Source organism: Thamnophis sirtalis, unplaced genomic scaffold (assembly GCF_051295495.1).
Source record: "Thamnophis sirtalis isolate CommonGarterSnake01/CBP01778 unplaced genomic scaffold, rThaSir2_p1.2 scaffold_4, whole genome shotgun sequence".
Lineage (NCBI taxonomy): Eukaryota > Metazoa > Chordata > Lepidosauria > Squamata > Natricidae > Thamnophis > Thamnophis sirtalis.
Window position 1 is genome coordinate 136512826 of NW_028261384.1, and position 9069 is coordinate 136521894.

The window sequence follows — 9069 nt, forward strand, 5'->3', positions numbered from 1 at the left end:
ACATTAAATTGGAGGATATTTTTTAAGGAACCATTATGAATTACTGTCTGTTTTTCTTTTTTCTCATAGCCATGCCAAAATGTGAGGACACAATTTTACTGAAACTAACAATACGATTTCTTTCTCGGATGTTTGTGAATTCTAATTTTTATTTCTCTTACATCTCAAGGGTCCCTTTCTGCGGTTCAACGTGTCATCAGGGGCTGGAACTGTAAAACCAGGTCAAAATCTCAATTTGCTCTGTAAAGTTACTGGTGTTTCCATCACTGATAGTAGCTATCTTTGGGGTTGGATCCGTCAACTTCCGGGAAAGGCTTAGAATGGATAGCCAGCATCTACCCCCATGATGGGAGAAAATGGTACTCATCTTCTCTTCAAAGCCGCACTACCATTTCTTCAGACAACTCCAAGAATGAGTTTTCCCTTCAGTTGAACTCCATGTCAGCTTCTGACACTGCTGTGTATTATTGTGCAAGACGGGCACACTGACTGATTTTGCCTGACCTTCTGAGCAAAAACAGGAAACAGAGTCTGACAGGGCATTTTTTCTTCCATGCAGCAGATCAACATTCAGACCATGAAAGCATTTAAATTCTTAGAGTAACGTCTCCCAGAAGAACATTTTTTTTAAAAAAAATTTTTTTTAAAAAAAATGTGCTCAGTTATTAAAATCATTTGGATTTTTGGAGAAATTTGTCTCCAAAATATTCATTATTGGTGAGATATGGGAACAAGTCCAGCCAATGTATAGGCAGAGCAAATAAGTCAATCAATGGGAGCTTAAACAGATCTGAGTCTGTGCAGAGAATTCAAACAGAAACTGAAGAAATTGCTGCTGTGAGAAGTAAACTATTATTCTCTCTGGGCTTATCTGCTGAAACAAAACTAACTGCTTGCGAATCAATTATCTGTGTGTGCTTTCTGGATTTGAATTTATGCAACAAACTCTGACAAGAACAGTGGACTCAGATATTGAAAGTCATCTTGTGACAAGAGCAAAACTGATTCTACCCAATCAATCCATCCAGTTAATTGATATGAATATTATAAAGCAAAATTGGAAGCACAGACTTGATATCTATCTATCTATCTATCTATCTATCTATCTATCTATCTATCCATCCATCCATCCATCCATCCATCCATCATTTCTCTATCTATCCATCCATATATCGATATATTCACCCACCCACCCACCCACCCACCCACCCATCCATCCATCCATCCATCCATCCATCCATCCATCCATCTATCTATCTATCTATCTATCTATCTATCTATCTATCTATCTATCTATCTATCTAGACATACATACATACATACATACATACATACATACATACATACATACATACATACACACATACATCTAGATATCTAACTAGATATCTATCTAGATAGACAAACATACATACATTTGCTCAAAAGATCTGGATGGGGCAGATTTAAGACTGAAAATATGGTCTGTGGCACAAGCATGAGAAATGGTTTTTTTATTGTGATCAAAGGGAGGGAGGGAGGGAGGCAGTGAGGAATGGAAGAAGAGAGAAAAGAAGGAAGGAAGGAAAAAAAGAAGGGGAAGGAGGGAGAAAAGAATGAAAGGAGAAAGGAAGGGTGGGAGAAAAGAAGGAGGGAAGGAAAGAAGGAAGGAAGGAAGGAAAGAAGGAAAACACCCAAAGTTGCTTTTTCAAGACACAGCTGGACTTTATTGCTTTTTTTGAAGAAGTTTTGCATCACATCCAAGAAGCTTCTTCAGCAAAGAAAGTAGGACTTTATCTCCATTCTCTGAATGAATACAAAGTCTCCACTGAACCTGGCTTTCTAGGAGCTTCTTTATACCTCACTGGACTTATGCAAATACCTTCATGAAATGATCCCCTTTATAAGCAGGATCCCCTTTTTACATCTCTACATTCTCTTCAAACCGTCATATGTCAAAGCAGAGAAAACCTGTTTAGAAAGATACTATGAATTTCCTCTGATTTTCCTTTTCAATTATAGCCATGGCAAAATGAAAGAACACCATTGTAGAGAAAGCAAGTGTGATGTTTGTTTTCAGATGCACTGGAATCCTGATGACTTCTTGATTCTTACTTTTTTTTAAGGTCCCTATCTGAGGTTCAACTTGTGTCGTCGGGACCAGAAACTGTAAGAACAGGAGAAAGTCTAAATTTGCTCTGTAAAGTTACTGGTGTCTCCATCACTAGTAGTAGCTATATTTGGCACTGGGTCCGTCAGCCTCCGGGGAAAGGCTTAGAATCGATAGCCAGAATTTACCCCCATGATGGAAGAAAATCATTTTCACCTTCTCTTCAATGCCGCACCACCATTGCTTCAGACAACTCCAAGATTGAATATTCCGTTCAGTTGAACTCCTTGTCAGCTTCTGACACTGCTGTGTATTATTGTGCAAGACAGGCACACGGACTCATTTTGCCTCTCTTCCAAACAAAAGCAGGAAACTGACTCTGACTGACTTCTCTTCCATGCAGTAAATCAACATTCGGACAAGTGAAATTGAAAGAAAGCTTTCTGAAACAATCCACAGATTTAACAGCAGTCTTTCGCTATCTGAAAGCTCAAACAGAAAGAAGGACTAGACTTATTTCTCAGGACACTACAGTTAAATCATAAATTCAAAACACAGTGCTTTCCCTAGGATTTCTCACATCTACTTCTCTAAATTTATAGATTTGCTGTTCATATTGGCATAATTCCAAACAATGCTAATTACAGATAGTCCTTATGACCAAAATTGTCCCCCAAATCTCTGTTGTTAAATGAGACAAAGCCTTACACAAATATACATGGCGGATGAACTCCGCTTAATTTCTTTAAATATAAATGGTTTGAATTCACTAAGAAAGAGAAATAAAATACTGAATGCTCTACGGAAAAAGAATTGTGATTTGACATGCCTGCAAGAAGTACATATAGTGAACCACCAGCAAAATGTGTTGTATTTCCCCCGGCTGGGTATAATGTATACAAGTTTAGCAGATGAAAAGAAAAGGGGCATTGTGTTGTATGTTAAAGACCATATCGATTCAAAATTGGTGTATACTGATGGGGAGGGTAGACCTTTAATGTTTGAATTGAAATTTGGTCGATATAAAATTTTGCTGGTGGCCATATACGCACCGAATGTCAACCAAAGTACTTTCTTTAGAAAGTTGCATCTAAAAATTGCAGAGTTAGGCTATGACCACATATGTGTGGTGGGTGATTATAATGCGGTGGCAGATAGGACAATGGATTATAACCCAGGAAACATCCAAAAGGGGGGGAAATTAAGAGAAAGGAGGAGAGTTCTCCCCAAAACCTTTGAAGACATGAGGGAGGAATATGAATTAAAGGATGTATGGCGTGAACTCCACCCACAGAAACAACAATTTACTTTCTTTTCACATAGACATCAATCCTGTTCTAGGATCGACATGGCCTGGTTGACACCAGAAATTGGGGACTTGATTAAGGAAGCAGCAATTGAGGTTAATACCTGGGCCGATCATAATCCACTCTTATTGGTGTGGAAAGGAGTAAGGCAGGGGAGGAAGAGAAGGTGGATGATGAATACAGAGATAGTGAAAGAACAAGAATTTCAGCAAAAGTTTAAAAGGGAAATGAGGGTTTTTTTTTTGAAGAAAATAGGAAAGGAGTAACTCCACAAATACTTTGGGATACGGCCAAGGCTTATATGAGAGGCCTAGCTATTAAACATACAACAGGCACACACAGGAAAAAATTAGAAGAGAGGGCAAAATGGATAGCTAAACTGGAGGTGGTAGAAAAAGCCTTGCAACAGAACCCACTAGATGATAGGAAAAAAGAAGAAATGGCTAGAATTAAGCATGGGATCTCTCTTCTAGACCAGGAGGATGTTGCTTGGAAACTTAGGGGGATTAAGCAAAACTTTTTTGAGCATGCTAATAAACCGGGTCGTTGGCTCTCTTATAGACTTCGAAAAGAAAGAGAGAGCAGACGTATAGCTCAACTGCAGAATAGTAAAGGGGAATTAGTAGAAATCAAGGGGGAGAAACAGGAAATTATCCAAGGTTTTTTTCAGCAACTATATAGTAGGGAAGAAATTTCTGAGGACCAAATTAAGGAATTTTTAGACAATGCAAATCTACCCAAGATCTCAAATGAAGCAAAAGGGGTACTGAACCAAAAGATAACAATAGATGAATTAGAAAAGGCAGTCAAAAAAATGGAAAACAACAAAATTCCTGGCATGGATGGTTTGCCAGTTGAAATCTATAAATCTTTTTTGGAAATCTTAGGACAAGAGATGATAGTAATATTTAATGCTGTCTTGACGGATTCTATCGCACCAAAATCATGGGCTGAGGCCTATATAACCCTTTTGCCTAAACCTGGAGCTGACCGGACCCAAATTAAAAACTATAGGCCCATTTCACTTTTGAATGTGGATTATAAAATCTTTGCAACTATACTGGCAGATAGACTTAAATTCTTCCTTAATAAATTTATACGCCCTGATCAGAACGGCTTCCTGCCGTCAAGGCATTTGAAAGATAATGTTAGAATTATTTTGGATGCCTTAGAATATTATGAAGCTCGGCCGGATAAACAAGTAGTCTTTATGTTTCTTGACGCACAAAAGGCTTTTGATCGGGTAAATTGGAACTTTATGTTGTCACAATTAGAAAATATGAAGTTTGGAGAAAACTTCTTAAATGCAATTTGGGCAATTTATGTACAACTAACCGCGACATTATTGGTAAATGGAGAAGAGGCGGGTGATATTGAGATTGGTAAAGGAACAAGACAAGGATGTCCGTTATCCCCCCTACTGTTTATCCTCACATTAGAACCCCTTCTTAGAATAGTGAGGAGTGACACACAAATTAAAGGGTTACGAGCTAAAGCTCAGGAATTTAAGGTCCAGGATTTCGCCAATGACCTTGTTTTTATCCTGGAGGATCCTATGGCTTCTGGGATACAACTTTTACATAAAATAGAGATGTACAGTATGATAGCGGGGTTATGTATAAATAAAGAGAAGACAAAACTGTTAATTAAGAATATGACTCTGAACCAGAAAAGGGAAGTACAAAGTCTGTTAGGGATTAACATGGCCCATAAAATACAATACTTGGGAATTTGGCTCACGGAGAGATGTTCCTCTATCAAGGTTGATAACTATGTGAAATTGCTACAGCAGGTATCTAAAGATATGACTAATTGGAGTGGTAAACAACCGTCTTTGATGGGCAGGATTGCGACAGTCAAGACATATGTATTACCAAATTTTTTGTTTCTGTTTCAAACGGCACCAACTAAATTGGACAATTTTTTAAAAAAATCTTTGGAGACAATAGTGGCTCGATTTATATGGCAAGGCAAGAAAGCACGAATTAAAGCCCAAATATTGCAAAAACGTAGAGAACTGGGAGGCTTCGGAGTACCCAACTGGGAAGCATATTATAATGCAGCAATTATGACATGGGTGAAGGATTGGGTGTTGTTGAGTAGAAGGCGCCTATTGGCTATAGAGGGACATGACCTCCCTCAGGGATGGCATGCCTCCCTCTGGCAAGAAAGAGACACCCCCCATAGGTACTTCATGGGACATTATATTCGGAAGATTTTGATGGGGGTCTGGGAAAAGATGAGGAAAAAATACTATCTTAGGGTTCCGTGCTGGTTGGCACCATTAGAGGCCTTAATGCATCCCAGTGTATTTAATTGGACAAGAAACATAACATATAAAGACATCATGACAGAAGATGGCAACATGAAAATAAAGATGGAATTAGAGCAGCAGGGCAGGAATCTGGAATGGTGGGAATATTTACAGGTTAGAAACAGGTTTAAAAGCGATAAGGTACGGTTTGGGATCTACCCAAACCCTCAGGGGCTAGATAAGATTTTGTTTGGTGGAGACAAGAAAATGTTATTGAAGGTTTACCAATTTTTTGACCTGCCAAGATGCTAATGAAGAGATGGATAAAAGCCTTCTAATAGCATGGGAGAGAAACATTGGCTATGAAATTGAAATGGACAAATGGTGGGATCTATGGAGTAAGACCATTAAACTTACAATATCTACAGCATTCAAAGAAAACATATACAAGATGGTTTATAGGTGGCACTTCCCCCAACGAGGTTAGCCAAGATGTTCCCTGGGTTATCTCCATTGTGTTGGAAATGTGGAAGAAAGGATGGCACATTCTACCATATTTGGTGGTCCTGTACTGAGGCCATGAAATACTGGAAAAGGATTAAAAAATGGCTAAAAGAGGTTACCGGGGCAAACATGGAATGGAGACCCGAGAACCTTCTACTAAGCATTAAACCAGAAAACATGAGCAGTTCAATATGGCATTTGAGCCTACATATAATTGTGGCCGCAAGAATAACGTATGCACAATTTTGGAAATCCACTACCATACTGCCGGAAGATGCTATAATTAAAAAGATCTATGAATGTGCAGAAATGGACAGAATGACGGGTTGGCTGAGGGACAAAGGAGAAACGGAACACTACCTTAGCTGGAACTTATGGTATATGTGGGCGACAAGGAGAACAGCAGGGACTTAAAATGGGGAAAGTTAAAAATGAACATGGGTATTGTAATAGATCCCTGAATTTTGTAATGAGAAGATGTGGCTTAGAGACCTAACAATGAGGAAGGAAAGAAAAAAGTTGGGCTGTGAATGACTGTCACCGCGGGGGGTGGGTGGGTTGTATGTTTAAAATTGTATTTGTATTTCTATGTTTTACTCTTAAAAAAATGTATAACTAATTAAGATTATTTAAAAAAGAAGAAGTTGCAAAAAAAGCCATCAGTAAACAGTTCAACCAAAGACTCTCTAAGTAGGTCCCCATCCACATAGACTGGCAAGACATTTTGATGGTATTTAGTTTGGGTTGATGAAACATTTACAACAAAACAAGCAAACTCAGAGAGGACCAAGCACCCCTCAATAGTATGGAATGCCTAGATGAAAAGAAATATGTTGATTTTCCTTCCAGATATGGAAGATTGCTTTGAATGTTCTGAAGATCATTATCCAAATAAAGAAAAGAATGGATGTAAACTGAAACAGTTGGTTTTTCTAATTTTTGAAGAATCCTTAGGAATTGGTTCAGCCTCAGCAGCTCTTGGTTTCTTCTTCTTGAACTCTTGGATTCTTGGAATTTCTATTAAGAACAAAGATACTCCCATTGTCAAAGCCAACAACAGGTCCCTCACCTACACCCTCCTTGTCTCTCTTCTGCTCTGTTTTCTCTCCTCTTTGCTCTTCCTCAGCCAGCCTGGAAAAGTGACCTGCCTTCTCCGACAATCAATGTTTGGCATCACTTTCTCAGTGGCCATTTCTAGTGTACTAGCCAAAACCACCACTGTAGTTGTTGCTTTCTTGGCCACTAAACCTGGATCTCAGATGAGGAAATGGGTGGGGAAAAGATTGGCCTTTTCTATTGTACTTTCCTGCTCTCTCTTCCAAGTATGTATTTATATTGTTTGGTTGTCGACATCTCCCCCATTCCCGGAGTTGGACATGCATTCACAGCCTCAAGAAATGATTTTACAATGCAATGAGGGGTCAGCTTTCTTCTTCTACTGTGTCTTGGGCTATATGGGTATCTTGGCCATCGCCAGCTTTATAGTGGCTTTCCTTGCCCATAAATTACCTGACAGCTTTAATGAAGCCAAGTTCATCACCTTCAGTATGTTGGCCTTTTGCAGTGTGTGGATCTCCTTCTTTCCAGCCTATCTGAGCACAAAGGGAAAAGCCATGGTAGCTGTGGAGGTCTTCTCCATTTTGGCTTCCAGTGCTTCATTACTGGGATGCATATTCCTCCCAAAATGCTACATCATTTTTTCCGCCCTGACCTCAACCACAGGGAGCTACTCACAAAGAGATGTTAATTTCTGGCTCAGAAAAATTGCTCATATATCAGCATCATTCACTTGGAAGTTGACCTTTTGAGCCCACAATCATACTTTGGGAGAAGATATGGTATTACACAAGATGGCTTCCTTCCCCTGTTGGGATTCCTCTCTAAATTTTGCTTTTTCATTGGTACTTTAGCTCCGCATAAGATTAGTCACGTTTAGGGAACCAGGTGAAAATTTGGTCTTCCTGAAATTTTGCTCTTGCATGTGATACATGACTGGCTTCCTCATATGTTCCAGAATTGACTACAACATGTCAATTTACCAAGCCTTGAATGTACTACGAATCACCTTAATTTCTTTTCACAGAAGCACAGACATTGCCTCTTTTTGAAATAGGGAATATTAAACTGAGGGACAGATAAAGATGTCAAAGGAAAGATGCTACCAAGATCTCAGCAAGCCTTAGGGATGATTTCTAAAACTGTTCTTAAATGCTGTAAAAGTTCAAATACTTATCCACTAAAGTCCCTCCAGCAGTTTCCTCTGCCGCTGCTTTCCTCATTTGCTTGAGCCCTATTTCATAATCTTCTCCCAGGTCTTAAGTATATTGTTAAGCAACTGAAAATTTAAATTTGGGGAATGCTGGGGAAAATGCTACTTCTTCATGGCTAACATAAGTAAAAATGTCACCCAACCTATCATTGTGGAAAAAATGGAGGCACCATCTCCCATCTAGGGAGATCTGGGAGCAAATCATGGAAATAATTTTTTGAGGGACTGGCAAAATATTTAGGTATTGGAGGTGATATTCAGCAGTTTATGATGTATCGGTAGGGGAAATTTTGAGGTGTTTGGGAATCGGTAAATACTACTTCTGATTGGCCCTGTCCCCATCTATTCTCTGCCTCCCGAGTCACAGCTGATCAGGAGGAAATGGGGATTTTACATTAACCTTCCAATGGAGTGGTGTGGGAATAAAAATTTTACAGTGTCCTTCCCCTGCTACACCCACCAAGCCAGGCCCACCAAGCCATGCTCATAGAATAGGTAGTAAAATAATTTGAATCCCACCAATGCTAGGCATCTTAATCCTATGTAAAGGAGAGTGAACTGCAGCTACTATTTATTGTAAAACAGAATATAAATTCCAAAAATCAGGTGTATTTGGTATAGCAAATTCCCCTCTGTACATTTTATT